Raw genomic sequence first — 26,934 nt, 5'->3', positions numbered from 1 at the left:
TGCATGTAGTTTCACTCTCAGAAAAGCTCTTTCCTTAGAGAGACATGGGTACTAGCAACTCCACACCAGCATTCTCATAACTCTGCCCCATCAGCAAAGTGATAGTCCTGTCTTCTTGACAATTTCAGCAGAGTCATGTTGAACATATCTCTAAACTCTTCATTATTTCCAAAAAGATAGAATGTACTGAATCTCCAATTAGGACCACATGCTCATTCCTGGATTGGGAGCTAGGGAAGGGGGTGTGGGAACAATGGGATATTGAGTCAAACCAACCTAAAGGAGACCATATGTGGGAGTCAATTCTCCAAGGAAGATAGAAATGTTCTTGATAGACAAAGGGGATGGAGAGGTGAAAACCATCAGCTAGACACTACATTCATTTCAGACTGCTTTACATTTGTGGCTTAGAAAAATCAGGTAATGGCCAAAATGTTGGAAAGAAAGATAGCATAAAAAGAAAAATGATGGGGCCTCCCCGGTGGTGCAGCGGTTGAGCGCTGGGTTGCCAAGCTGCCTGCAGCCTCTGCAGCGCCTGTTCCATCCCCCGCAGCTGGGCAAGGGTCCCACATAGCGCACAGACCTCTCCTGCTGCCCTCTGCTCCCCTCAGCAGTGTACCTCGGTCCTTCTGCCTGCTCTGCTCCCCGCTCTGGCTCTGGTGAATTCTCTCACCCTCCCGCGCTTCTGACTGTACCCAGGCTTGTATAAATAGATAGATAAATCTAAAAAAAAAAAAAAAAAAGAGGGAAATCCTGTAATCCTATTCTTTTAGTACGATGGTGGGAGTTGTCAGGAAAACAGGGTTAATCAACTTAGAAATGAGGAGAGTGGGAGTGAAGGTTCCACAAGAAATATTTTCTACATCATTCAGTACATTTTTACTATGGAGCTAAACATGGGGTTTACCTTTCCCATTGGTTACCAGGATTTCACTAGTGCACATGAATATTAACCAAATTATCTGAGCCTCCTGCAAATTCCTCCAGCTTTCTGATTCTTTGAATTATGATTTCTATATTTAAGGTCCTTTTCTATAGTTTTTTATATACTTTCTTCTACCTTTTTTTTAAAAAAAATAAAAAGTAAGCAAATTTCATCTCTCATAAATGTGATGTGAAGAAAACCTGATTTTACTGGTTACCTACATGTTGCCAGACCCTACGTTAAAAGCTTTTGTATATATAATCTAGAAGAATAATAGGCATTCACTGGAAGAGTAGAACAAAATTACGTAGGAAGTAAACATGTTCAGTTTTGAATAATTTAGTGATTAACACAACGTGCCTTTTGACTAAATCGAGTTTATGGATAACATCCACTTTAGCTACTTGCACTCACCTGATAGCCTATCTTAAACTTTCAGGTTCTCTATTTTCAAAAAATATTATTTTTATTTTTCTGAATTAAGTTCACTGCTCAACTAGTCCATGTGTGATTATCTAGCTCTCTCACATACATAGCAAAGTACTCCTTTAATTTGGCAAACAATATTATAAAGAGAAGAGAATGGGCAATTCTAATAAGACCAGAAATTCAGTCTCTAAGACCTTGCAAATTTTTAACCTGATTGCCTTGATAATTTCGACAAATCATAAAAGGAAAACAGCATACGTTTTTCTTAATATCTGAAATATATATGAAGTAACCATGTTTTCTTAATTTTGAAATATATATGAAGAGTAACCAAATGTTATTTATATTAAATTTTAACATTTTCATGGTTCTTGGGAAACAAAACCAAGTATTTGTGTCATATAGGGTATACATACCAAATTTTATAAGGCTTTTTACAGAAGTTCATTGTTAAAGTTTTGAGTTCACAAATTTTAGTGGTTACTCAGATACCAAATTTGAATATAAGATTAAGAATATAAGATTAATTTTCATATATGCATGCTGAATGAGAGATAAGCTAAATAATTATCCTGAGTGCATATTACTAGTTAACAGTGATTTTTTTAAAAGGTAAAAGTTGCTGATGTAATACATAGTTTGTTCATATACATTTGAAGTAGTTTATTCTGATTCTACTACCAGCCAACTGTATAATCTTAGACAAGCCACTAACTTTTTTCCCAGAAAGACTTGATCAGATATTTTCTATTGTATTATATCATACAATGTATATTATATTGGAACCCAGGAACTCTGAAATTCTAATATCCTAAAAGTGAGGCTATCTCTTAACCTATGCAATCTGCTTCTAAGCAGAAAAGTATTTAAGTAGATTTGACAAGACAGATATAGATCATATTCAAATACAAAACAAAGTAAAATGAGAAAAGTTTCTCTTGAACTTTTGATAATTTTCATCATCTTGAAAGTTGCTCCCTGCATAACAGAACGACTATGGAATTAAGTAGCTTGTAGAAAAGTTTCATGCTTGGCAGCAGTTCCTCTCATCTCAGTATCCAAACATTTAAACTATTTGATTTATGAATATAGTTTGAGTTCTTCTCGGATCAGCTGAAAACCAAGCAATGTCAGAAGAAACAAAAAAAAAAAAGGTATTCTTCATCTTTCAGCGTTTCAGTCAAGAGTCTCTTCCTATTTTTGTTTTAATGATCCTGAACCATATACAAAATTCATGAGTCTCCTCCCTTTGCCTAAGGATTATTTAAATTTAAACTGACAATCCCTTAGATTTCCCTGTTACAAAGTGACCTCTTTTGTGTTCCCATGTAATATGATTCCTCATTTTTAAACATCTCCATAGGCTCATGTTAGGTGAACTCATAGTACAAATAAGGCAATTTATATGGCCTATCATTTTTGGTGTTGATTTCTCTCCAAAGTATGGATAAAATATGAGAGAAAGTCAAGGTGAAAAAGAGAACGGTTATCCCTTATTCACATTCTGGGTCTAAAGTAGTTCTCAGTTTAAGCTCTGATTTTATTGTATTTATTGTTCTAAAGGAGGCTAAAGCCAAATAATAACTTATTTATAAAAACCTCACAAGGCTAGAGATTATAGCGTATCCTATGAACTAGTGACTCTTCCGCATTCTGAAGCAAAGCAAGTAGGGAGAGTTGCTATATAGTTGCTTGATTTAAGACTGATTTTGTACCTTTTATTCAATTTCTCCAGAGCTAAATAACATATTTAGCTATATTTCTAGGCAGGAAATAAACACAAAGTTTATATATTTCACATTTTAGTAATTTATAAATTTTTGGAGTTTTGAGATAAATCTAATAATTCAGTAAATCATTTTTTGACTTTTTTCTTCTTGTTTTAGATAATGCAAGGGAGGATGTGTGATATTTAGCTTTCTATAGTTGCACTATTTGAAAATGTAAAAATTCATGCTTTTTTGTGGAGACTAGTCAGGGGAACAAAGACCGCAATTTCATTGCAATAATTCTGTCATTTAAATTTGTCTTTAAATTATTGCTGTCATTAAACAATTTTTGATCATCACCGTATTGTTAAGAAAATAGAATACCATTCATAAATCATTTGTGAGTTTGTAAAGTTGTCATAAACTTTAAAAATCAGGTAAGATTAGTGATGTAAATTGACATACATTTCAAGAAGTTTCACATACACTTTGTGAAATGATTATCACAATCAGGTTAATTAACACATCAATCACCTCATACAGTAACCATTTTTTTCTATGGACCCTTTGCTTGTCATTAACACTATCCTAGTCTGAATCCTAATTGTCTCATGCTTGACTCTTTACAGCAACTTTCCCAACTGATCCTCCTTCCTCTAATAATTTTTCCTCTCTTTCCTTTGCTTGCTATTTTTGGCTCAGTCTTCTTTTTTTTTTTTAAGGTTTATTTATTTATTTATACAAGAACCAGGGTACAGGCCAGATGCATGGGAGGGTGAGAGGATTCACCAGAGACAGAGCGGGGAACAGAACAGGAAGAATGACGAAATACACTGCTGAGGGGAGCAGCGGGCATGACAGGAGAGGTCTGCCGTGCCATGTGGGACCCGCACAGTAGAGGACGCCGACATCTTCACAGCGCGGCACTCAACTGCCTGCGCCACCAGGGGAGGACCAGGATCAGTCTTCTTTATGACTGTTCTCATTACATCACTTTCTATTTGAAAGCTTTCCATACTTGAACCCTATTAAGTCCTAGCAGCTCAGTCTAGATTAGCAACTCTTCCTCCCTGCCTTCTCATGCTATCTCTCTTGCTTCACTATTTTATTCTCCTATTATCCTCTACCCTCTCTATCTGTCCCAACATCAAACCATTGTTTCACCATTCATCTAGTTGATTTTCCCTTCTGTGAACTTCCATAAAAAGAGGGGTTTTGTTTTGTTTGTTTTTTCCAGTACAATGTAGAGAGAAGACAGATTTGGGAATCGTGCCTTGTTTCTTACCTCCTACGCTCATACTACTTTCAGGTGACCCATTATTTCTTTTAGTTTTCACTCTTTGCTTACTCTTTTTCTTTTTCATTTGTTAACCACACATCCATTGCCATTGGTTAGACCGCCTTCAACCTTGCTCTCACTCTCACCCTCTTCCTTTCTGGTAACCTCAGTTCTGGTATCATTGTCCACTGGTTTATTTTTATTTTGTTATTTTTTTCTTTCATCTGCATTGTTTCATTATATTCCTTATTTAGGTAAGACCAATCAAAACTTGTCTTTCTTCTTTTGACTTACTTTACTTCACATAATCCCCTCAAGTTCCTTCCGCTTGGTTGTAAAAGGCAATATTTCATCTTTTTATAGCTGAGCAATATTCTATTGTGTATACGACGTCTTCTTTATCCAATCATATATCACTTTTTAAATTTTATGAGTTCTATGTATATCTTAGATATTAACCTCATCAGAAATATGATGTGCAAATTTCTTCTCCCATTCAGCGAGGTGTCCTTTTGATATGTTGAAATATTATTTCAATGTGCAAAAGTTTTTTTTTTAATTGGCTATATTCCCAATTGTTTACTTCTGTTTCCATTAATTACTGTCACTTTTGGAAATTGTTTGAAGTTAGGCAGTATGCTTTCAAGTTTCTTCTTTTTCTCTAGGTTGCTTTAGCTCTATAGGGGTCTTTTGGGGTCCCATACAAATTTTAGCATTTTTTGCTCTATTTCCTTGGATAAGGCCATTGGAATTTTTATAGGGACTGAATTGAATCTGTATGTTGTTTTTGGTAAGGTAGTCATTTTGACTATATTAATTTTCCCCATCCATGGACATGAAATATCTTTTGATCCCTTTGTATCTTTCTTTTCTTTTATATATTTTTTACATCATTCTTCATTTTTGTACAATGTATGCCTTCTCATCTGGATTGTAGTCCCCATGAAATTGCCACCACCCATTCATTCGTGAACTATCACCATGGTCCCTTGTGCTCTTCCCACCCGTTTTGATCCTACTCCCCTATACCCATCTGTAGAATGTCTGGTTTATAGCTGCCTGTTGATTTTTGATAATTACTTTATTATAATTACTTTTTTGCCCTGATCCCTTATTTGGATCTTCTACATTCCTCCTGAAATTGAAACCATCCAGCGTTTTTCTTTTTCTTTCTGGCTGATTTCACTGAGCATGTCCCCTTATTCTACATCCGTTAGCAGTGTCTTGTAGTTCTTGCTGTATAGTTCTTTCACTTCCTCTGTTAAAATTATTCCCAGATATTTGACTCTTTCGATGTGATTATATGCAGTATTATTTTCTTAATTTTTATTTTTCATGATATTTTATTTGCATATAGGAATGCAATGAATTCTTACATAGTGATTCTATAACAGACCACTTCACTGTATTTATTGTTTCAAATGGTTTCTTAGTGGCATCTCTAGGGTTATATATATTTATATATACACATATGTATATACATATTCTTTTCATCTGCAAATAATGATAGTTTCAATTTTTCTTTACCAATCTGTATTCTTTTTATTTCTTGTTGTCTAATTGCTCTGGCTTTTTCCCTCTGAAACTTGAAAGACACTGCCTCATAAAACTTATTTGATATAATGACATAGTTTCCATTAATTTTTTAAATATTTATTATTTATGCATACAAGAACTGGGGCACAGGCCAGAGATGCAGGGTTGTGAGAGGACTCACAAGAGACAGAGTGGGGAACAGAACAGGCAGACTGACTGAATTATACTGCTGAGGGGAACGATAGGAGAGACAGGAGAGGTCTGCCATGCCATGTGGGTTGCTCCCTGGCTGGCTGAGGATTGAACTTATGATGCAGAGGCTGTGGATTGCTTCATAGTGTGGTGCTTAACCCCTTGTGCCACCAGGGAGGCTCCTCCATTAAATTTTAGATTGTGATGTGTGGTGTCTCCTTGTCTAAATATTAAATTTTTTCAAAGAGGGAATACAGAATCCTATCTCCCAATGTTCCAGCTGTGTAATTAGTAGATAGATTTTGAGATGTCAATGAAGTCAAAACAGTAGATTCAAATTTTTAATTACTAATTTAGTGATATGCATAGAAAAAAGACTAAAAGAATGCACAGTAAAATGTTCATTCTAGTTACTCAAGGGAAAAAAAAAAACTAATTTATTCATTATTCAACAAATATTTGTGGAGTGCTTATTTTGTTCTAAGTGCTATTCTAGTTTCTAGGCATACTCAAACGAAAAAACTGGACTAAGTCTATACTGATATAACATACATTATGGTAAATGGAACCATAAAAAAAGTGAAGGAAGGAAGGAGGAGAGACAGTAAAGAAAAAATATACATGAGAGACTAAGTGCTGTGATGAGAGCAAAATGGTATGATATAAATAGTGTAATAATAATGCTCTAGACTGTGTTGTCAGGAAAGTTCTCTCTGAGCAGGTGTCATTTGAGATGATTTATGATAAGCCATGCAAATAATTTTTTAAAAGCATTGTAAGTATGAGGAACAATAGTTAATGCAAAGAGGTAACATAGATATGGTCTTGACATATTCAAGGAAATAAAAGATCAGCATCAATGAAGGTTGATGAGGTTGGCAAGGTAGGAAACCTTTAACTAGGTTGCTTCTGAAAGCTCTTGTAATGAGTTTAGCCTTTAATTTCAAACACAATGGTATTTTTCTAAGTAAGGTGTTTGATGTGATCAGGTTATTGTTTGTAAAAGTTTTCTCTGTAGTCTTTTTGTGAGGTAAACTATAGGAGACAAGGAGACACAACAGATCATGGAAATCATTATACTCACACTGGAGAAAGAGAGGGATGGAGACATTCAGGAAATTTTTCAGAGATGACATGACAGGATTTGATGAAAAATTAGATATGGGGCTAGGAAAAGAGACTACTTAAGGATAATTCCTCTGGGTTATTCTTGAGTGAGAGTGGAGGGCTGGGGATGGATTGTATCACTGTATAAAGTGAGGAAAATCAAAGCAGAGTGAGTGGAAAGTGGGGAGGGAAATCAGTGTTTTATTTGATCCCACTAAATTTGTGATGTTGAGTAGAGATATACAATAGGAACTTGCATTTGAGTCTTCAGTTATGGCGAGATTGGGACAAACCAGTGCTGGAGATAAATATTTTGGAGTTGGAGCATCCCGTACAAGTAGAGCAACTATGGGAGTGTGCTGTCATGAAGCTAAAAGAATGAGAATTCTTACACAAAACAAAAAATTACCATGTGATCTAAAATAGGCAGACAAGTAGTTTGAGCAGTAAACAAATTTCCGAAATTGATTTTTTTGTCCTCATTTAGAGTCAGAATTACTGATGTCTGACTTTCTCCAGGTTGCATGGCATGAAATATTTATCTTAGTAAATGTTTGTTAAGAATAAACATTTATTTTTATATTTATATATATTTTATAAGCATCATATCATACTTATAATAGAGTACCAGGTTTTTTGTTATATTTGACCATAATTATTTATTTAAATATAAGTTTTTAAAAGAATCTGATTCTGTTAATACCTAAGAATATCATAAAGATTTATGTCTGGATTTTCAATAGACCCTTTTAAGAGTGAATTTTTTTTTCTAAAGATTTATTTATTAATGCATACAAGAGCTGGGTACAGGCCAAGGTTTGGGGGGTGAGAGGATTCACCAGAGACAGAGTGGGGAACAGAGAAGGCAGATTGACTGAAGTACACTGCTGGGGAGAGCATCCAGTGAGCCAAGGAGGTCTGCTTAGCCACGTGGGTTGATGCCTGGCAGGGGATTGAATTCATGCTGCAGTGGCTGCGTATGGCTTCATAGGTTGTGTCTTAACCCTTGTGCCACCAGGGAGGCCCAAGAATGAAATATTTTTGATTCACTATACTTTAGATTAGTGAAGGGGATGGAGGGGTCATATAATTCTTTTGGTCCTCTTTCAAAAGACTAAATGAAAAGTATATGACTGCAAAAAATATGACCTCTTAGAAACTTGATGGCAATTATTTTTTGAGAAAAATTTGTGATTAGTAAGGCACATAACTATAGTGAAAAATAACTTTGAAAATAAAATGTTAAATAAATTTTAATTGCAGTGTATCATTCAGGAAGATATCTGTAGCTGATTTTCAAATATTGTATATGAATCTAATCACCTTTATCTAAATGTTTGATTTTAAGGTGACTTTGAAGTTATTACTATTACATACTGACTACTTTAGATACCTTCCTGATTTTTGACTCATTATTTTTCCAAGGAAATCATAAGAAATGATGTCACTAGAATCCGTATTTCCTATTTTTTCCCACTCAAATGCTTCAATTATAGTTCCCTTGCTACAAAATTACCTCATTTATTACAATAACATTCTCTTTTATGTTTATGCATTTCTTCCAATAATTCACCTTGTCCTGTCTTAAAATCTAGCTTCAAACCTAGTTCTCAGCAAACTCATTCAGTTATTAATTACGTCAGTAAATATTTACTGAGCATCTCTAATCTGTTAATCAATGTGTTGGGTTCTGGTATTACAACGGTGAGAATATTCCCCTCCAAGACTTGTCCCTTCTTTCATAGTCTTATTTAGCAAATATTTAATGGGCTGCTACTTTATGCCAGGGAATGTACTCAATAGAGGAATTACAATTCCTTGGAGAATAGAGAAATGTAAATGGATAATTTCAAATTCATAAAGTAAGTACTATGAAGATAAAGGTTTACATAGGATTTTGTGGAACAAGGATGGACATGGAGATTCAAGAAAAGGCTTTGAATAACTTAGGGTCTTGCCTGGGATATAAAATCCAAGCTACCTGGGTTTGTGTTTCCTTAGAAATTGACACTGAGATAACCATAGGAAAGAAATGAGCTCATGAGCCCAGTAGCTAGGGCTCTCTATAGCAGAAATAGGAGATATTGGTTAAATTGTAAGAAAAAGATATACCCTGGTTTTGTCCGTTCTCCTGTTCCACAAAGTCTAGCCAGTACTTCTCATCGACTAAACCTAGGTAAGAAGACAATAATCAAAGGAAGGTCTAGTTAAGTGTCATTGGAGGGACAGGTCTTTGTCATACATGGCAGGATGGAGGACAAGGATAGACCTTAAAGTCAATAGGCAGATCACCAACACAGGTTTCTTTAGGATATGTTGCCAAAGCAAAGTTTTCATAACTTTTGTTCCCAAATTTTATTTTACATTGTTAGCCACCAATCACCTCTATTGGGTGGTCTCATTAATCCCCAACTAATTGTATGCTCATGTTGCTTTCATGGTCAACAACCATTCTTTCTACATTCTTTTTTTTTTTTTAAATGATTTTTTTTTTTTTTTTAATTTTCTAGAGGCATGTCTTATTTATTTATTTATTTATTGTTTGTTTGTTTGTTTGATACATGCACTGGGTACAGTCAGAAGCGTGGGAGGGTGAGAGAATTCACCAGAGCCAGAGCGGGGAGCAGAGCAGGCAGAAGGACCGAAGTACACTGCTGAGGGGAGCAGCGGGCGGCAGGGGAGGTCTGCGCGCCATGTGGGACCCTCCTCTGGTGGCCGGGGAGCAGCCGGGGATCGAACCGGCTGCAGAGGCTGCAGGCAGCTTCGCAACCCAGCGCTCAACCGCTGCGCCACCGGGGAGGTGGCGCCACTCATTCTTTCTACATTCTAATTGTATTTCAAAGTCCAGATTTTGACCTTCATCCAATTTTTCTGCTGGTGATGGTGATTTTTCCCTGAGAGTATTTAGTGTGCACGTGTGTATGTGTGTGCGTGCGTGTTTAACACACTGCTCTACGCCACTATAAATCAGTTTCTGTTAAATGGTGTTATATTTGCCTCTTCCTTATTTCCCAGATGGGTAAAGACCTAAATGAGTCAAGATTACATTATACTGTTTGATAGAAAAGAAAAATAACATGATTTATTTTTCTCTTTCATGTAAACATGGTTCATCTTGGCTCATATGACACTTTCTCTGTCTTCAGGGTTCTGTAACCCTAATCCTATATTGTCCAAAAATTAACAAGGATATAAAACAATGGCACTTCATTATAAAATAAAAAGTATATAAAATTTAAAAAAGTTTACATAATTCACACAACGCTTTTTGCTATTATTAGGCCTGGTCCTATCAGCTTCCCAAATCCCAGAGCAGTCTGTGTTGTGCTCTCCTTCCTTAATTCTTCTAAAGTAGGCATCTCTTTTTGTATAGGACTTTCTCACCAAACTTTGTTAACTAATAAATTTTATTGGGAGGTCATATCCTACAAAATGAACTGAATAGCAATAAAGTGATTTGGGGATTTGAAAGGTCAGGCCACAGAGGCAAATGAGAGACTTTGTTATACCCATTAAACATAATTATTGGTGACTGATAGTCATAATGCCTTATGCTCTGGATAACCTAATCAACAGAATCTGTAAAATATCAGTCTATTCACAGCTTACCCTAGGAGGTGCTTTTGGAGAAACGGTAGGCTTTCATATTAATTGGAACAAATTGCACATAATGGGTTTTTCTAAATGGTCTGATGCCTCACACTGTCAATTCTTCACAATCCAGATTTTGAGGAATACTCTCCTGAGTATAAAGATGCAAACAGTTTTATCTTCCCAAAGTTGTCCACCTGAGGTCTAAGAGGATTGCTCTGTGAAATACAAGTAATAGGAGTTTGCTGCTCATTCTCCCATTATTGTTAAGCAAAAAATAAACTGCAAAGTTAAACATTCGCTCCAGGCTTACTTACATCTTCGTTTCCTTACCTCTGAGAATTCAGGTGCATTTTCCATAAGTTTACAACTCATAAGACATTAACATAGCCCCTCAGTTACAATAGTGCTCTGTCAAATGCACTGCTCTGAGAACAGCACCACATAACTACTGCCACTAATAACAAGTCAAATCTTTCAGGTTCTGGCTCCCCCCACCCCCAAGGTGGAGGCTGTTTTAAGGGAGCTGTTTGAAGAGCTTGCTGATTTTCAGTATTGATGTCAAGGGTGGGCGTTGCATTCAATACCGAAAACGTACCTTGTTTGGTTAACCAAAACTGACCACTTTCTTTTCTATTTTGGATTCCAATATCTTATAAACAGAGCAGGATTCTCCATAAAGATAAGGTAACTTCTCCAATTAGGCATTAAGAAATGCATTATGCAAGCTCCAGTAACAAGATAAAAAACTACTGAAGCAGGGTTGTTCTAGTATGTCCTGATTTTTCTTCTGTTACCTACTCACACTCAAGAAAAAGTGACCATGTAATTGTCTCACCTTGTATTAAATAGCTAAAATTTAGCTGTAAATAAAAGAATATTCAGACAAGAGTGGCTTGGGCAGGAAAAGATTATCTCCCATAGTAATAAATAAACTCCAGAGTTTATTGAGGGATCCTACGACATCATCAGGGATTAAAGATCTTTCCATTTTTCCAATTTGCTATCCAACATTTACTATGACATTATGGTTGGCCAAAGATCTTTGTTGGGCTATTACTAATTAGTTTAAATTAAATAATCAAACAAAATTCATGATTCCCAGTGGTCTAAATAGCAACATATAAACTCTATTTTACAAGAGAAAGAATAAAAAGAGCAACATCAATCCCACTGCCCTGCCTTTGCACTGAGGAAATGCCACGTGAGGACTTATCAAGAAAATGACCATATGCAAGTCACGAAGAGAGTCACCAAAGCTGACTATGCTAGTACCATGATCTTAGACTTCAAACCTCCTGAACCATGAGAAAATACATTTCTGTTTTTACACCACCACCCTGTCTATGGTATTTTGTTAGGGCAGACTGAGCTGACTAAGATGACAACATGTATCTGATTGGCAACCATTAAAAACTCTGATTACATCGTGTGTATTTTGGTTAGTTGATGTATTAAAGGAACTTTCATTTGGTGCTGATAAGGAATATAAATTAGAGTAACCACATTTTGAAACAGTTTGGCAATTCTTAGAAAAACAGAATATGCAAATACCTTACATTTCTCCCTGAGGAATGTATTCCAGGAAAATGCTTCCAGTAGTACACCAGGAGAGAAGTGAAGTACATGAATATGCAAAACAGTACTGTCCACCATGGAAAAAGTTGAAGGAACCTGAATGTTTATTAGCAGCCAATTTAATAGGAGATATATTTTTGCACAAGAATTCTGTATGCAGTGAAAATAACTATTAACTAATTAATAACTAGTTAATCAACAGGGTTAAACGTCAAACAGTAGTAGAGTATAAAAGAAACAGGTCACAAAATAATTCTTATGATTTCATTTATATATAGTTCAAAAACATGTAAAACATAATTTTATTTTAATCAGCTGTACTGAGATGCAACTGACACAGTCAATAGCATATATTTAAAGTGAAAAATCTGATAGGCTTAGTCAAGAATACATTTGTGAAACCATCGTCACAATCAAGACAGCGAACATATTCATCACTCCCAAAAGTTTCTGTCATGTCTGTAATTCCTCTCTTTCATTTACTGTGACACATCTTCCCACTCCCAAGTAACTATGGATCTCCTTTATATTGTTAGATATTAGTACATATTTTCTAGAGTTTTATATAAATGAAATTATGATATGACTATTTTTTGTTCTGCATCTTTTACTTGGAATAAATTTTTATAATTATATTATCTGGATTATTTCACTCTAAGTGAAATAGAAATAATTCAGATCATCCAAGTTGTTGTGTTAATAGTTCATTCCTTTTTATTGCTGAATAGTATTCCAGTGTATGGATATATAACAAGTTATTTTATCAATTCATCCATTGACTGACATTTCAATTGTTTCCAGGATTTAGTTAATACATATAAAACTGCTATGAACATTCCTACAAATTTGTGTGAATATATATTTCCTTTTCTCTTAATGTGGAGTCACTGATTCTATAGCAGGTCTGTGCTTAATTATTTAAGGAACTAGAAAATTATTTTCCAAAAAGATTAAACCATTTTACATATCAACAGAATACAAGTATTTTACTTTCTCCACATCTCCTCCAAAATCTGGCATGGTTAGTTCATATATATATTTACATATATTAGACATTTTGATATGTGCGTAGTAGTATTTCATTGTGTTTTTAGTTTTCATTTTATTTATTTGTATCATGAATGATGATATTGAGCATCTTTTCATATGCATATTTGCCATGCTTATAGCTTGGTTTAATATCTATTTGAATTTTTTGCCCATTTTAAAATTGGGCAGTTTGTTTTCTTTACACAATCTGGATACCGGTTTTTTGGCTTATAATTCTTTTGACTCTGCCTTTTCTTTTTTTTATTAATAAGTTGGATTTATTTCTTGAAATATAAAGTACAGACCTCCAATTATGACTCAAGATAATTATGTATAAGTATAATATGATATATTGGGGAAAATCCACATTATGATGACATAAGCATGCAATTCAATTGTCAGTAAACATGGCGAATTTATAAACCACTAAGTTGAGGTTCAGAAGACCAAAAGGAGAGGCATTTGTGGCATCAGCTTCTTCAGGGTGAGGCAGAGATTTCTAGTTTTCTGGTTGAGACTCCAGTGATCAATCTGAAGAAGGTTTCAGAGACTCCATGGGCATGAAGTCCAAAGTGTCGCAGTTTGGTTTAATTTGACTCCTACATTTACACTACTTTGTAGGTGTATTATCAGACACATCTGTTATTTTAGGGGGCCTGATCTATCCACACAGTAAGGTTTTTTATCTATTCTTTTTAAAAAATAAGTTTATTTTTAGATAAAACACTTTTCCTTTTTCTTATATCACTGTTGATTTTTGGACAGTATGTGATTTCATCCCTCGTGTGTAGTCTGCTTAGTTCTCCCACCACCATAAAACCCATGCTTCCTCAGCATAGTCCCTTGTGCTCTTTGCTCTCTTGTTTTGATACCTCCTTCTCTCTTCCTGGATGCCTCAAATCTATATGGTCAGCTTGCAAGCTTTGTCTTTTTCCTGACCCTTTGTTTGGTTTCTACATATTCTGCATTAAGTGAAACAACTTGATAATTATCTTTTTCCTTCTGACTTATTTCATAGAGCACAATCCCTTCCAGCTCCATACATCTTACTGAAAATAGCATGAGTTTATCTTTTTTGATCACTTAGTATTATTCCATTGTGTATGTATATGTCACATCTTCTTGATCCATTCATCAGTTTTGGGGCATTTATCTTGTTTATATTTCTTAGCTGTAATACTGTAAATAGTGTTACAATAAATATAGGAATGCAGTTTTCCTTTAGAATTAGTGTTTTTGTGTCCTTTGGGTAAATTCTGAGGAGTGGAATTGCTGATTCACATGAGAGATCCATTTTCAGTATTATGAGGAACCTCCACACAGCTTTCCATAGTGGCTGGGCCAGTTTACATTCCCACCAGCAGTGTAAGAGGTTTTCTTTTTTACCACAACTTCACCAGCACTTTTTTACCACATCTTCACCAGTTTCTGTTTTTTTTTTTTGTTTGTTTTTTAAATATGAACCATTATCATCAGTGTTAGGCAATATCTCATTGTGGTTTTGATTTGCACAACCCTGGCAATAAGGGATGTTGAATACTTTTTCATATGACTGTTGGTCATTTGCATTTCTTCTTTGGAGAAGTGTCTATTTAGCCTTTCTGCCCATTTTTTTTTCATTGAATTATTTGCTTTGTTTTTGTTAAGCTGTGTGAGCTCTTTGTAGATCTTTAATATTAGTCCCTTATCATATGTATAATGTGCAAATACTTTCTCCTATTCATTTGGGTGTCTCTTTGTTTTGGTTCCTGTCTCTTTTGCTGTACAGAAGCCTTTAAATTTGATATAGTTCCAGCTGTTTACATTTTCCTTTTTTCCCTTGCTTCTGGAAATAAGCCCTCAAAGATGGCTCAGAAGTTGTCATGTAATATATTGCCTATGTTTTCTTCTATATATTTTCTGGTTTCAGGACTTACGTCCAAGTGTTTTATCCATTTTGAGTTGATTTTTGTGTATGGTGTGAGATGGTAGTTTAGTTTCATTCTTTTGCATGTGGCAGTCCAGATTTCCTAGAACCATTTATTGAAGAGACTTTCTTTGTTCCACTGCATATTCTTTGCTCTTTTGCCATAGGGTAGTTTACCATTTATGTGTGGCTTTATTTTTGGACTTTCAGTTTGATTCCATTGGTCTGTTGAGTCTGTGTTTGTTCCAGTATCATCCTGTTATATTTATTATGGCTTTGTAGTACATTTTAAAACACTCTATATCCACTGTAAATAGGATAGTCCAAACTCTAATTATCTATATTTGGAATAAGGTATTGCAAATGATAACTATCCCTAAGATTGCACAGACAAAAAATACATTCTCATGTATACAGAGTGTGTGTATGTGCATGCAACTTATATGTATTCTTTGATAATGAATGGTAGTGTATAATAACATGCAAGATTTATATCCTGCGGCTGGTAAAAGAGACTTCTTTCCCTGAGTACACTGCATATCCTTCCCTAATAATACTAAATTTTTATGAGCAAGACCTATAATACCTGCTTCAAATTTAAGTATGTTAACTGAATTTATAAATATCTACATGTTAGGTTGTTCAAAATTTAACTTTTTTGAATTATACAAGGAAGATTAAAATTTAATTTGTAACTCCAATATTTATATAAAGGTTTCATCTCCCTCCTTCCCAGGATAATTTGTTTTATTTCTATTGTTTTAGTGAATTATTCACAGCAATTCCTTTAAGAATCAATTGTGGCCTTCTTGGACAAGAAAACATTTGATAACTCTATTACATAAAATGACTAATGTCTCTTTTCACTGTCAATGAGTTGAATTGTTGGACAATGCTTTATAGTTTTCTAAAAATATTCTATAATAAGGTTGAAGGGTGAATTATTATTTAAATTTTTTCATAGCTCACTTGACTTTATTATTTCCACTTTTTAACCCACTACATTTATGTATAATTATATGTCTGAATTTAAAGTATTTTTTCTGTATATTGGGTTAGTAAGCTTTTAACTATAATGAAAAATAAAAAATTTGATGAGAAAAATTTGATCTTTTTTAAAAAAACAAATGAAATACCAATATGTTCTTAAATTATAGATGACAGCTTTCAACAAAGAAATGTAAATTAGTCAGGAGTGGTTTAGTGCTACTTACTGCATCTACACAATTATACAAGTTAAGAATCATCTTTACTCAGAAATTTGAAAATAAGCTGTGTTTTAGCTAAAGCATTAGTAACTAAAAACCTTTGGTTTTTATTAAGCTCATGAAAGCCATGTAAAGGAACATAAAAAGGAAAAAAGTAAAGAAGCAGAAAATACTTAAAATTTCAAAGAAAAGAAAAATGTGTGAGGGCAATAGGTACCTTGAAACTACAATAATTAGTTTTGAGTTAATAGCTAAGCAAAATGAAAACATTAAAACTGAGACAAGATTATTGCATATCTATGTGAAAGATATCATGTTCATAAAAAGTTTTTAACAGGAATTTTTCTGAGATTTGCATACAAGAAATCTTTATGGTGCTTTACAGTGTTACATAAGCTTACAGATGTAGACCTCTTGTGTTTCTTAAAGGTGCTTAAGAGAAAATTCTTTGTAGATGCTCTAAAGAGGATTTGGAAATAACCCCTAGAGATTAAGCTATATGTTCCTGTGATCCATTTAAAGAACATATCTTTAGGGCCTCCCCGGTGGCGCAGCGGTTGAGCGCTGGGCTGCAAAGCTGCCCGCAGCCTCTACAGCACCAGTTCAATCCCCGGCTGCTCCCCGGCCACTGGAGGAGGGTCCCACATGGCGCGCAGACCTCTCCTGCCTCCTGCTGCTCCCCTCAGCAGTGTACTTCGGTCCTTCTACCTGCTCTGCTCCCCGCTCTGGCTCTGGTGAATTCTCTCACCCTCCCGCGCTTCTGACTATACCCAGTGCTTGTATAAATAAATAAATAAATAAATCTTAAAAAAAAAATAATAAAGAACATAGCTTTAAATCCAGACTTGTTAAGTTAATGGGTCTGAAAACATTGTCTTACACAATTTTCAGCCATGACTTCTGTTCTTTCATGCACAGGACAATCTAAGAACAATCTACAATCTCTTTCCTTTCATTCTATTTATAAAGCTAACAGGCGATCTTGCTTTTCTCTGCTGATTAGGCCAGGTGTGTGGATAGTAGACTTTTGTATCATTTTCAACTCTTGGCCAGTAAAGGTCATTGATAACAAAAGGTTTTGATTTCTCTTATTCCTGCAGGACGTTATACTGTAAAATAACCCCTATAATTGAAACTTAAAGAGATTTACTTTGTCTAGCCTTAAGAAGATAAAGCTTAAAGAAGTGATTTAATTTTATTCTGAAGTCTATCCTATGACAGCGGTTGTTATGTTTATTAAAGGTTAGGGCAAAATTTATAGAGTAAAATAAGTTACATAAATGTAGGGTAGATGCTGAAAACTTTTGGATTTTGATTTGGAAATAACTAGAATTTATTTGTTAGATGTTTATTCTTCTAAAGATATTTTTAGAAAGGATATTAAATAATAATTTTCTTGGGAAGGTTTGAGTACATTCTTTGTTGGGACAAAGTAAATAGTGGTTAAATGAAAAATGTTATTCTTTTGAAGTTGGATATGTGCAGCATCTATCTCTCTTCTATTATCTGTAATACTTTAATAATATAAATGTGTAATAATATATATCCATATGTAATACAATAATATGTAATATTTATAATAATACAATCCAAATTTTATAAAATTTACCTAGCAATCATTAAAACTCCTATGAGGAATTTATTCCTCAGAAAGTATGCTCGAGGGTCTCCCTGGAGGTGCAAGGGGTTAAGATACAACCTATGAAGCTATCCGAAGCACCGCAGCACAAGTTCAATCCCCGGCCAGGGAGCTACCCACATGGTGCAGCAGACCTCTCCTGTATTGCCCACTGCTCCTATCAGCAGTGTATTTCAGTCAATCTGCCTGTTTTGTTCCCCACTCTGTCTCTGGTGAATCCTCTCATCCTCCCGCACATCTGGCCTGTACCCTAGTTCTTATATGCAGAAATAAATAATTATTTTTTTAATAAAGAAAGTATGCTTGAAGTTTTATACTAACCTGAACATTTAAACTGTTGTTTTTATGAATAAGTAAATATATCATATTGAAAGCATCATATCATCTAGCTAAGTAGCTACAAAAACTGATAGCAAAAAAGTGCTCATTGAGTTGGCGAGGAAATTTGAAGGGTGTACAAAGAGTTAAAGGAAATTATTGTTTCAAACTTGAATCACCAACATATCTATTTAGTGAATCCCTCAGTAGGTCAGCCTTTTATCTGGAAGGTGATAATAACTTATTTCTTAACAAATTTAAATGCTTTATTGTTTGGCAGAAACTAATAGATGATCTTTGCCATTATAAGATGCTAAAAATGACCACTAAAAGTCTTAGTTCCTTTAATTCCTGACTCTGGCAAATAGTCTCTCCTTGTACTTAAAGTGTAGGCACTTATTTCATTTTGCCTACTGAATCCCATATTTAACTTTGTTTCATTGTTGCCATTTTATCTTCAACTGTAAACACAAATACATTTCATACCCTACATTATTATCAAATTTAGTTTAGCTATTGTGCAAAAATACCAGCAATATGCTAGCTACTATAGTAATGTAATTACTTAAAGACATTTAACTATGTATTTTTCCCACTATCTTATATTAGAACTTTGCTATTTGGTATGATTTGGTAGATTCTATATTGGAACTGGGAATATTCAAAATTTTTTTCATATAAATTAATGGTCTTGATATTTCTAGATTATTATTGGACACAGGATAATTAGTGGATTGTCCTAATATATATGCTTCACATGTTCATATATATAGTCATATGTATTCTTTTTTATATTCTTGCATCAAACATAATCCAGTGTTATATCTTCTGTTATACTTGTCTATATGAAAAGCTCATGAAAAACATTAGCAAAATGGAGAGATATACTGAATATCTGGAATTGTAAACGTTTCACATAATCTAATCAATGTAGTTAGATGAAGATTTTTGGAAGATTTTTGGAATCCACTCTGAGTTGAAATATAAGGTAATGCTAATTAACTTTTCATAGTCACTTGTTTACCTTACAGAGATATACTGCAATATCTGATACTCACATTTTAATTGTTGCCCCCATCCTATAGTGCATGCTTTGAACTTGCTGTGCTGTGTATTTTAATGATGTAATACGTGCTATATATGTTAGGAAACTATTTCAGTTCCTTTGAGGAATCCAGTGCTCTATGAAACATGTTTTATGAACTAGAGTAGGTCCAACTTCAAAGCCTTTTTCATTTAAAAATAGTAAGCTATTAAGTATCTACATTACATATTTCTATTCAATATATAATTTGGATGTGGTATTGATACATAAACTATTTAAATATATGAAGTCAGTCCACAAACAGGTATAGTATACTTATTTTGACAAAGGTCATGGTGTTCATACTTAGGGACTGGCAAAGTTAGAGACTACATTAATTATGATCTAAGATTAGTGGCTTTAGATATTTCCTCAAAGAACAATTATCAATTCACTGACAATAAACTTCCATGTGCTGTAGCTCATGAAACGAAAGCTCCACTATACTTATTTTCACACTGAAACAGGAATAACAAAGAATAGTAATCTTTTATCCCATAGGCAGGAGGAATCTATTGATTACAATAGATAAATTGTTAGGTGCCTTGTTATATGATTTAATTTGCTGTATCAATATAAAATGTCTTAAAAAATACAGAGGTATACTAGTGAATGTAATTGTTATGAAAACCAAAGAAAACAGAGAACAAAAATATTCTTTGCTATAAATGAGGAAAGTCTTTAAGGTTTTTTGAGTCTTAGATTTATGTATGTAATTCAAATGCATAGAATTTATCACCACTTGATTTTCATTGCCAACTTCTGTTTATTTGACAGAGGTATGATGCATCTATGCTTTTATATAGTGTGTGATGACTTCTAATGTTCTATTATCTAAATTGAGATTACTCAACCTGATCAACTGTTCTTATGTTGGGAAAAAAAGTCCTTATTTACAAATGAAAGTCAGAGAAGTAAATTAATTTTATAAAAACAAGAGAATCAAAAATAATAACAGAAAAAGTATTGATGGATTTGTCTTTTAGACAGAATTACGGTCAGAATTAAAGATTGGAAAAGATAAAAATATATTTCCTCTGTAAGCATTTCTATCCTAGGTACCCTTGGTTGGCAAAATCTGTTCAAAAAATAAGGTACAGATTGTAAATAAGTTCTACAAAATTTTCCTGAAATCTATTAGTCAAACCTAAATCCTTTTCTTTCTTGTTCATGAATACAGATTGAGCTTGAATGAAGTACATACATAGCTAATGCTATTTGGTAACGTTGTGGGTGTGAAAAATAGAGTAAATTAATTTAAACATTTTAAGACAGTGTATTAGTTTCCTAGAACTGTCTTAACAAAGTACTGCAAACTGAGTGACTTACAACAGCAGAAATATATTCTGTCATAATTTTAGGGACTAGAAATTCAAAATTAAGCTTTTAGTGGGACCATACTCCTTCTGAGGCTATATAAAATCCTTCTTTGTTCTTCCTAGCTTCTGGTGCTCACCAGCATTCCTCATCTTACAGCTTCGTGATCCCTATCTCTACTTCTGTCTGCAGTTGCATGACATTCTTCTTGTACTACTATGTGAGATTGTCACATAGCAATCTCTTCTTGTGTCTTCACAATGTCTCTTATAAGGAACAAGTCATCTGGGGGTAAAGGTTCATCCTATTCCAAAGTGATTTTAACTTACATCTACACCAACCCTATTTCCCAACATCTGAATTACTTGGGATTAGAACTTCAACACACTTTTGGGAAACATAATACAACCCATAACAGGCAGAAAGGAAAGTATGTTTGTTAGACAGTCTGAGTGAAAATCTAGATAAGGAGTGTAACCTGTCTCAGAAAATAAATAGTTCCTAATCTTGGCAATTGGATTTGCTTCTAAGCTTTGTAAGGAGAAGTCCTGTATGCAGACATGGGAGGGGATATTCACATGAGCATCTATATCTGTGAGATATGAGGTAGATCTGAGAGTCTGGGGAAACAAAGATGGATAGAGTCCTCAGGAGAGTGCACCGAAGAGGAGAGAGCTGAATAGAAAACAAACCCAGAGATCTGCAGATGCTCCCCTTTGAATATTGAACTGTATACTGATCAGTTCGTATGTGTGAGGAAACTCTCAAAGAATAGAGAAAGGACCACATGGGTTGATTACAGATAATAAGTGCATTACAAGGAACGTTTAAGGTCCTCCATGCAGAAGAAAAATAACAGAGAAATATGAATTTTTACTAAGGAATAAAGATCTCTGGAATGGTAACTATACAGCAAATATATAAGACTTTAAAGTTATTTTTCTAATCTCTTTAAAAGATAATTAACTATTTTTAAAAAATAATGCTTATTTTTTCTGCATCCAACATGAGTGAAATCATAGGTTTTTTTTATGTTTGACTAATTTCACTAAGCATAACTCCTTTTAGTTTCATACACTTTGTTAATGGCAGTTAATTTTTTTTATACTGAATAGGATTCCATTGTGTATATATGCCTCATCTGTGTTATTCATTCATCAGCTGATAAGGACATAGTATGTGTCCAATTCTTGGCTACTGTAAACAGTCCTGCAATAAACATGACATGCCTTTATTCCTAGAATTATCATTTTTCACATAAATATCCTGAAGTGGGATAACTCTATTGCATGGAATTTCTACTTTTAATTTTTTGTGGAATATCAATACTGCTTTTTGAAGGCTTTTAATACTGCAATACTCTTTCCATAATGGCTGCACTAAGGTACACTATACTTACTGAGAAAAATGATTTTGAAGTCTGTTGCAGATAACAGAATCATGATTGCAGAGAGAGGTCTACTTTTTTTTTTTCATTATGAAATGAGGATATTACCACTGTTTCATCCACGTAGCCTTCAAAGGCAGGTTGAATGTTTTTAGCTGTGAGGAAGTTGAGAGAGAACAAATAATGGAGACACTGGGGTATGAACCTTGTCCTTACGCATGCTAAATACAGTCATTAGCTATGCCGCTCAACTTGAGGTGTTTAAGCAGCAACACTTGTAAGCTACAAAGTAACTCCTAAGATAAAAAGAGGAAAAAAGAATAAAGACAAGAGAAATGATAAAATCAAAAGAAGAAATATTGTGAAGGATTATAAATTATTTTTAAATTCAGGGGAAAACTCATGTTTTCTTCAATTAGATTTCTCCACGCTCACATAGTGCTTACCTGGATAAGTGAATCTCTTACCCTAGATTTCTGAGGTGCTACAGTCCTCCAGGGGTTCTCAGTTACTTTTCAGAGTAAGTGTTAATTGTGTCTTGAATATCTTCCTCTTGATCTAGAACTTCTCCTTCAACTAGAGAAGAGATATTTTCCGTTTCAACTAGTATGCTGAACTTGGCCTACAACAGGAACATGATGGCAAAAGAATAACAACAGCTGAAAGGGCAACCTCTTTAAATCATTTTGTGAAAATACTCTCCAAATGTAGACTTGTAAAATCTTTGTTTCTATGATGGTCTTCAAACTGCACTTTCTCTATTTTATGAACAGTTCCTAAGTCTGTACACTTTTATCCTCTTCCAGACATAGCTGCAAATGGCCAAATTTATAAAAGCAGTAAGAATTTGAAAAAGAACTCTGAATAGAACATGTCATTAGGATTTTCAGGGGCAAATGAATACTAGTAGTTATAAAATGATGGTATTAAAATGAAAGATTTTTAAAGTTCTTTTGTGGCTTTATCATTCAATTACTTTCTAAGGCATGATATAAAGAAATTTGTTAGTTTGGTACAGGAGACCTTTCTCAGCTAAAACTCTGCCCACTTTTCTTGACTCATCTCTGCCTCTCCAATTATTCCATTTTATTTATTTATTTATTTATTTATTTATTTGTTTGTTTGTTTGTTTATTTATTTATTTATTTTTATACAAGAGCTGGGGTACAGGCCAGAGATGCAGGAGGGTGAGAGGATTCACCAGAGACAGAGCAGGGAGCAGAACAGGCAGATGGACCGGAAAGCACTGCTGAGGGGAGCAGCGGGCGTGACAGGAGAGGTTTGCTACCCCATATGGGACTCTCCCTGGACGGCCGGGAATTGAACCGGTGCTGCAGAAGCTCCGGACAGCTTCACAGCGCTGCACTCAACCTGCTGTGCCACTGGGGAGGACCTAACTCCATTTTCTTTTAAGCCAAGATCTGTTCCTCAAAAGGGACACAATCTCTCATAGCTTCATGATAGTGCATAAAGTTTGGTAATCTTCTTATCCAAATAACATTATTATTAGCAAACTCCTATTCAAGCTTCAGCTCAGGTATGTTTCTTCTAGGAAGACTTTTCTTTCCCTCAGTGAGGCAGAGTAAATTGAGACCCTATTATTTTGGATATGAAATACTCATGCTCTCTTATTTTTATAAGTATTATTATTGAGATACAATAATACAATAAAATGCACAGATCTTATATGAAGTTTAAATTGCTTTGTTACAAATGTCTACAATTGCTTACCTTACACTTGTATTATGATTTAGAACATGCATATTGTCCCCCAAAAGTCCCTTTTCCCATGTTTCCAGATAATCATTCAAACACCTGAAGGGAAATACTTTTTATTTCTATCACATACTATGGTTTTGCCTGTTGTGAAACCTCATGAAAATGTAATCAAACATGTACTCCTTATGCATGGTTTCTTTGATACTTGAAAATACAAAAACCTATTGTATTTGTCAGTGCTTCATTCCTTTTCTAATACTTAGAAATATTCCATATATTACACAGGCCATAATTTACCATTTACCTCTTGTGGTATTTTAATGGCCTTTATAGTTTTTTGGGTACTGTATATGATGATACTATGAAATTTTTATACAGGTTTTTTTATGGACACGTTTTCATTCGTATTGAGTAAGTAAATTTTTATTACTAATCAAAAGATATAGATAGATACAGAGATTGCTAATCTATATATATAGATAGATAGATATAGGTATAGAGATACAAAGATAGTGACATATCACCTTTGTACATCCATTTACCAGTTACACATTTTGATTGTATCAGTTATTGACCCTTAGAAATGAAGCTGGAAAGAGTATTCCAGTACAAGTCTTTCTATGAGTATATGCTTTACTTCCTTTTTTGTAACTATGTAGGAGTGGAATGACTAAGCCATATAATATCTTAATATACAAATTTATAATAAAACTTCCTTGCTTCCCAAAGTGGTTGTACCATTTTATATCCCATTAGGAACTTGAAAAAAAAATTCAGGGACCATGTATGTTTTGAGTCTATTTCTGGATACAATTCCATTAATCTATTTGTCATTTTTGGACTATAATTACAGTCTAAATTACCATAGCTTTAGTTTTATAATATTTCTGAGTTTGGGTATCATAGAAATTCTTGGATCTGGAAGTTCATAATTTTCATCAACTATAGAAAAAATTGGCCTTTACTTTTCTACCCTACCCTTTTCCCCATCAGGATTCCAAATGCACATGTATTAGGCTACTTGAAGTTATTCTGTTGCTTTATTTTTGGTGTGTGTGTTTGTGTGTGTGCTTCATATTGGATAATTTGTCTTTCTATGTCTTCAAATGCACTAATCTGCAATAATGAATTGCTTTTAATCTCATTAAGCATTATTTTTATTGTCAAACGTTATAGTTTTTGTCTCTATAAGTTTGGAGACAATCTACCACACGTCAGTTGCTAATTTTTTAAGTCAGATTTTGAAATCTTTTCAGCTAATTTTCCCACAGAGTTTTTGCCCCATAATTCTTCCCTTTTTTCTTCTGGGAGAAACAATTATGTGTAATTAAACTGTCTGACTTTATTCTACAAGTTACAGAGCCTTTGTTATTATTTTTCTCTACATTTTCTAAGTTATTCAGTTTAATTGATTTCTTTTGAGATTTTTTTTTTTCAAGTTCACAGATATTTGGATGTTTGGGTTTTGTTTTCCTTACCCAATATAACAACTTTTATTCAATTCCATTTTTATTTCAAATGTTATATTTTCATTTTAGACATTCTTTTTCACATTTCCATTTTTCCTGATTTACCCATCTCTTTTTCCATTGTATCTATTTTCCTGTTGATTTTTCCCCCATATTTACTATAGATATTCAAAAGTTCTTATCTGCTAACTTCCTCATTAGTATTGTTAGGGAGTTTGTTTCCAATGACAGATTTTTCTCTTGACTATGGGCCACATTTTCCCATTTCTTCACACCTCCACAATATTTGTTTGTATACTAAATGTTGTGGATCAAGTCTATGAAAAATTTTCAGTTTCTCTAGTTGGTGAATGCATTGTTGTGAGTTTAGTTTTTAGAAATGGCTTTTGACTTTTTAAGTGGATTTATCTCAGTTTTACTTTTAGGCTTATGGAAAATTTCTTAGTTCAGGACATATTTCTTACTCCTAAGACAATACTTTTCTGGGAGTTCAATAAAATGTATGAGATATGTACTGTATGGTCCTACTATGTGAAATTTGAACTTCAAACACTGTCTCCTTTGAAACAGGTACTCATATTTCTGCTAAGCTCTTTGAACATTCCAGTTGCTACTTCTTGGACTGCATTCAGTTTCCTTCTCAAATGCACAGTTCAAGAATCAATAAAGAGTTTAGAAAAATTTATATGTAGATTTTGGGCTCTCCTCTATAGAGGCTCCTTTTTGAAATTTTTCTTTTAATTTCCAGTCCCTTCAGCAGCTCAGAAAACTTGCAGCTCTCTGTTCAAGCTTATCTGTTTCACACTATTAGACTGAGGCATATCCTGGGATAAATGATAAACACAGCATGATTTCCTTCTTTCAAGTTTGGTCTTTCTTTGAAATTTCTCTGCTTTTTATCACATCCACTGCTAACAACAATCCATTTTCTAACTTATCAAGAGTTTGTATTTAATATAGGCAGGAGGATTCATTCAATACTTTCATTTAATACCCTATCATTACTGAATTTAATAATATCTTTTTTTTTCTTTATTCTCTCAACCCTCTGAACTATGAACACCTTGAGAGGCAGTATCTTTCCTTAGTTTTGTGCTTCAGACACTGTTCGATGTCTATTTTTAAAATTTATTTATTTATTTATTTGGTAGAAGAACTGGGGTGTAAACCAGAAGTGCAAGGTGTGAGAGGATTCACCATAGACAAGAGTGGGGAGCAGAATAAGAACACTGACTGAAATATACTGCTAAGGGGAGTAGCAGGTAAGACAGGAGAGGTCTGCTGTGCCTTATGTAAGTTAGCTCTCTAGTCAGGGGATTGAACTTAGGCTGTATTGATGAACATTGAGACTTGACCCTTAGGCCACCAGGGAGGCCCTGTTTGACATCTATTAACACTCAATAAATATGTGTTCAATGAATGATTATAAAATTTTTGAGCAGGCACCATGGCCAGGGGAGTTCTGAAGGCCAAAATCATCTATGCAACCTTATGAAAAGGAGGAATTTCCAA

General features: G+C 34.1%; 1 protein-coding gene across 8 annotated transcripts in view; it reads right to left on the bottom strand.

Annotated features, from left to right (window-relative positions):
- Positions 1–26,934, bottom strand: part of MEI4 (meiotic double-stranded break formation protein 4) — a 262,395-nt gene that overhangs the window by 192,823 nt on the left and 42,638 nt on the right. For 3 of the 8 annotated variants that reach the window (XM_054698967.1, XM_054698969.1, XM_054698968.1), the window contains exon 4: positions 22,702–22,856. The gene's annotated coding sequence lies outside the window, so the exon portion shown is untranslated. Of the gene's footprint in view, positions 1–10,786; positions 10,987–12,322; positions 12,443–22,246; positions 22,390–22,701; positions 22,857–26,934 lie in introns of all 8 variants that reach the window. The other 5 variants (XR_008553256.1, XR_008553257.1, XR_008553258.1 and 2 more) reach the window with 5 other exon arrangements.

The sequence above is a fragment of the Talpa occidentalis genome, unplaced genomic scaffold (genome assembly GCF_014898055.3).
Source record: "Talpa occidentalis isolate TD23 unplaced genomic scaffold, MPIMG_talOcc4v2.1 talOcc4.2, whole genome shotgun sequence".
Classification (NCBI taxonomy): domain Eukaryota; kingdom Metazoa; phylum Chordata; class Mammalia; order Eulipotyphla; family Talpidae; genus Talpa; species Talpa occidentalis.
Note: the sequence above shows the minus strand (reverse complement) of the source record. Positions and strands in the feature narration are given on the sequence as shown.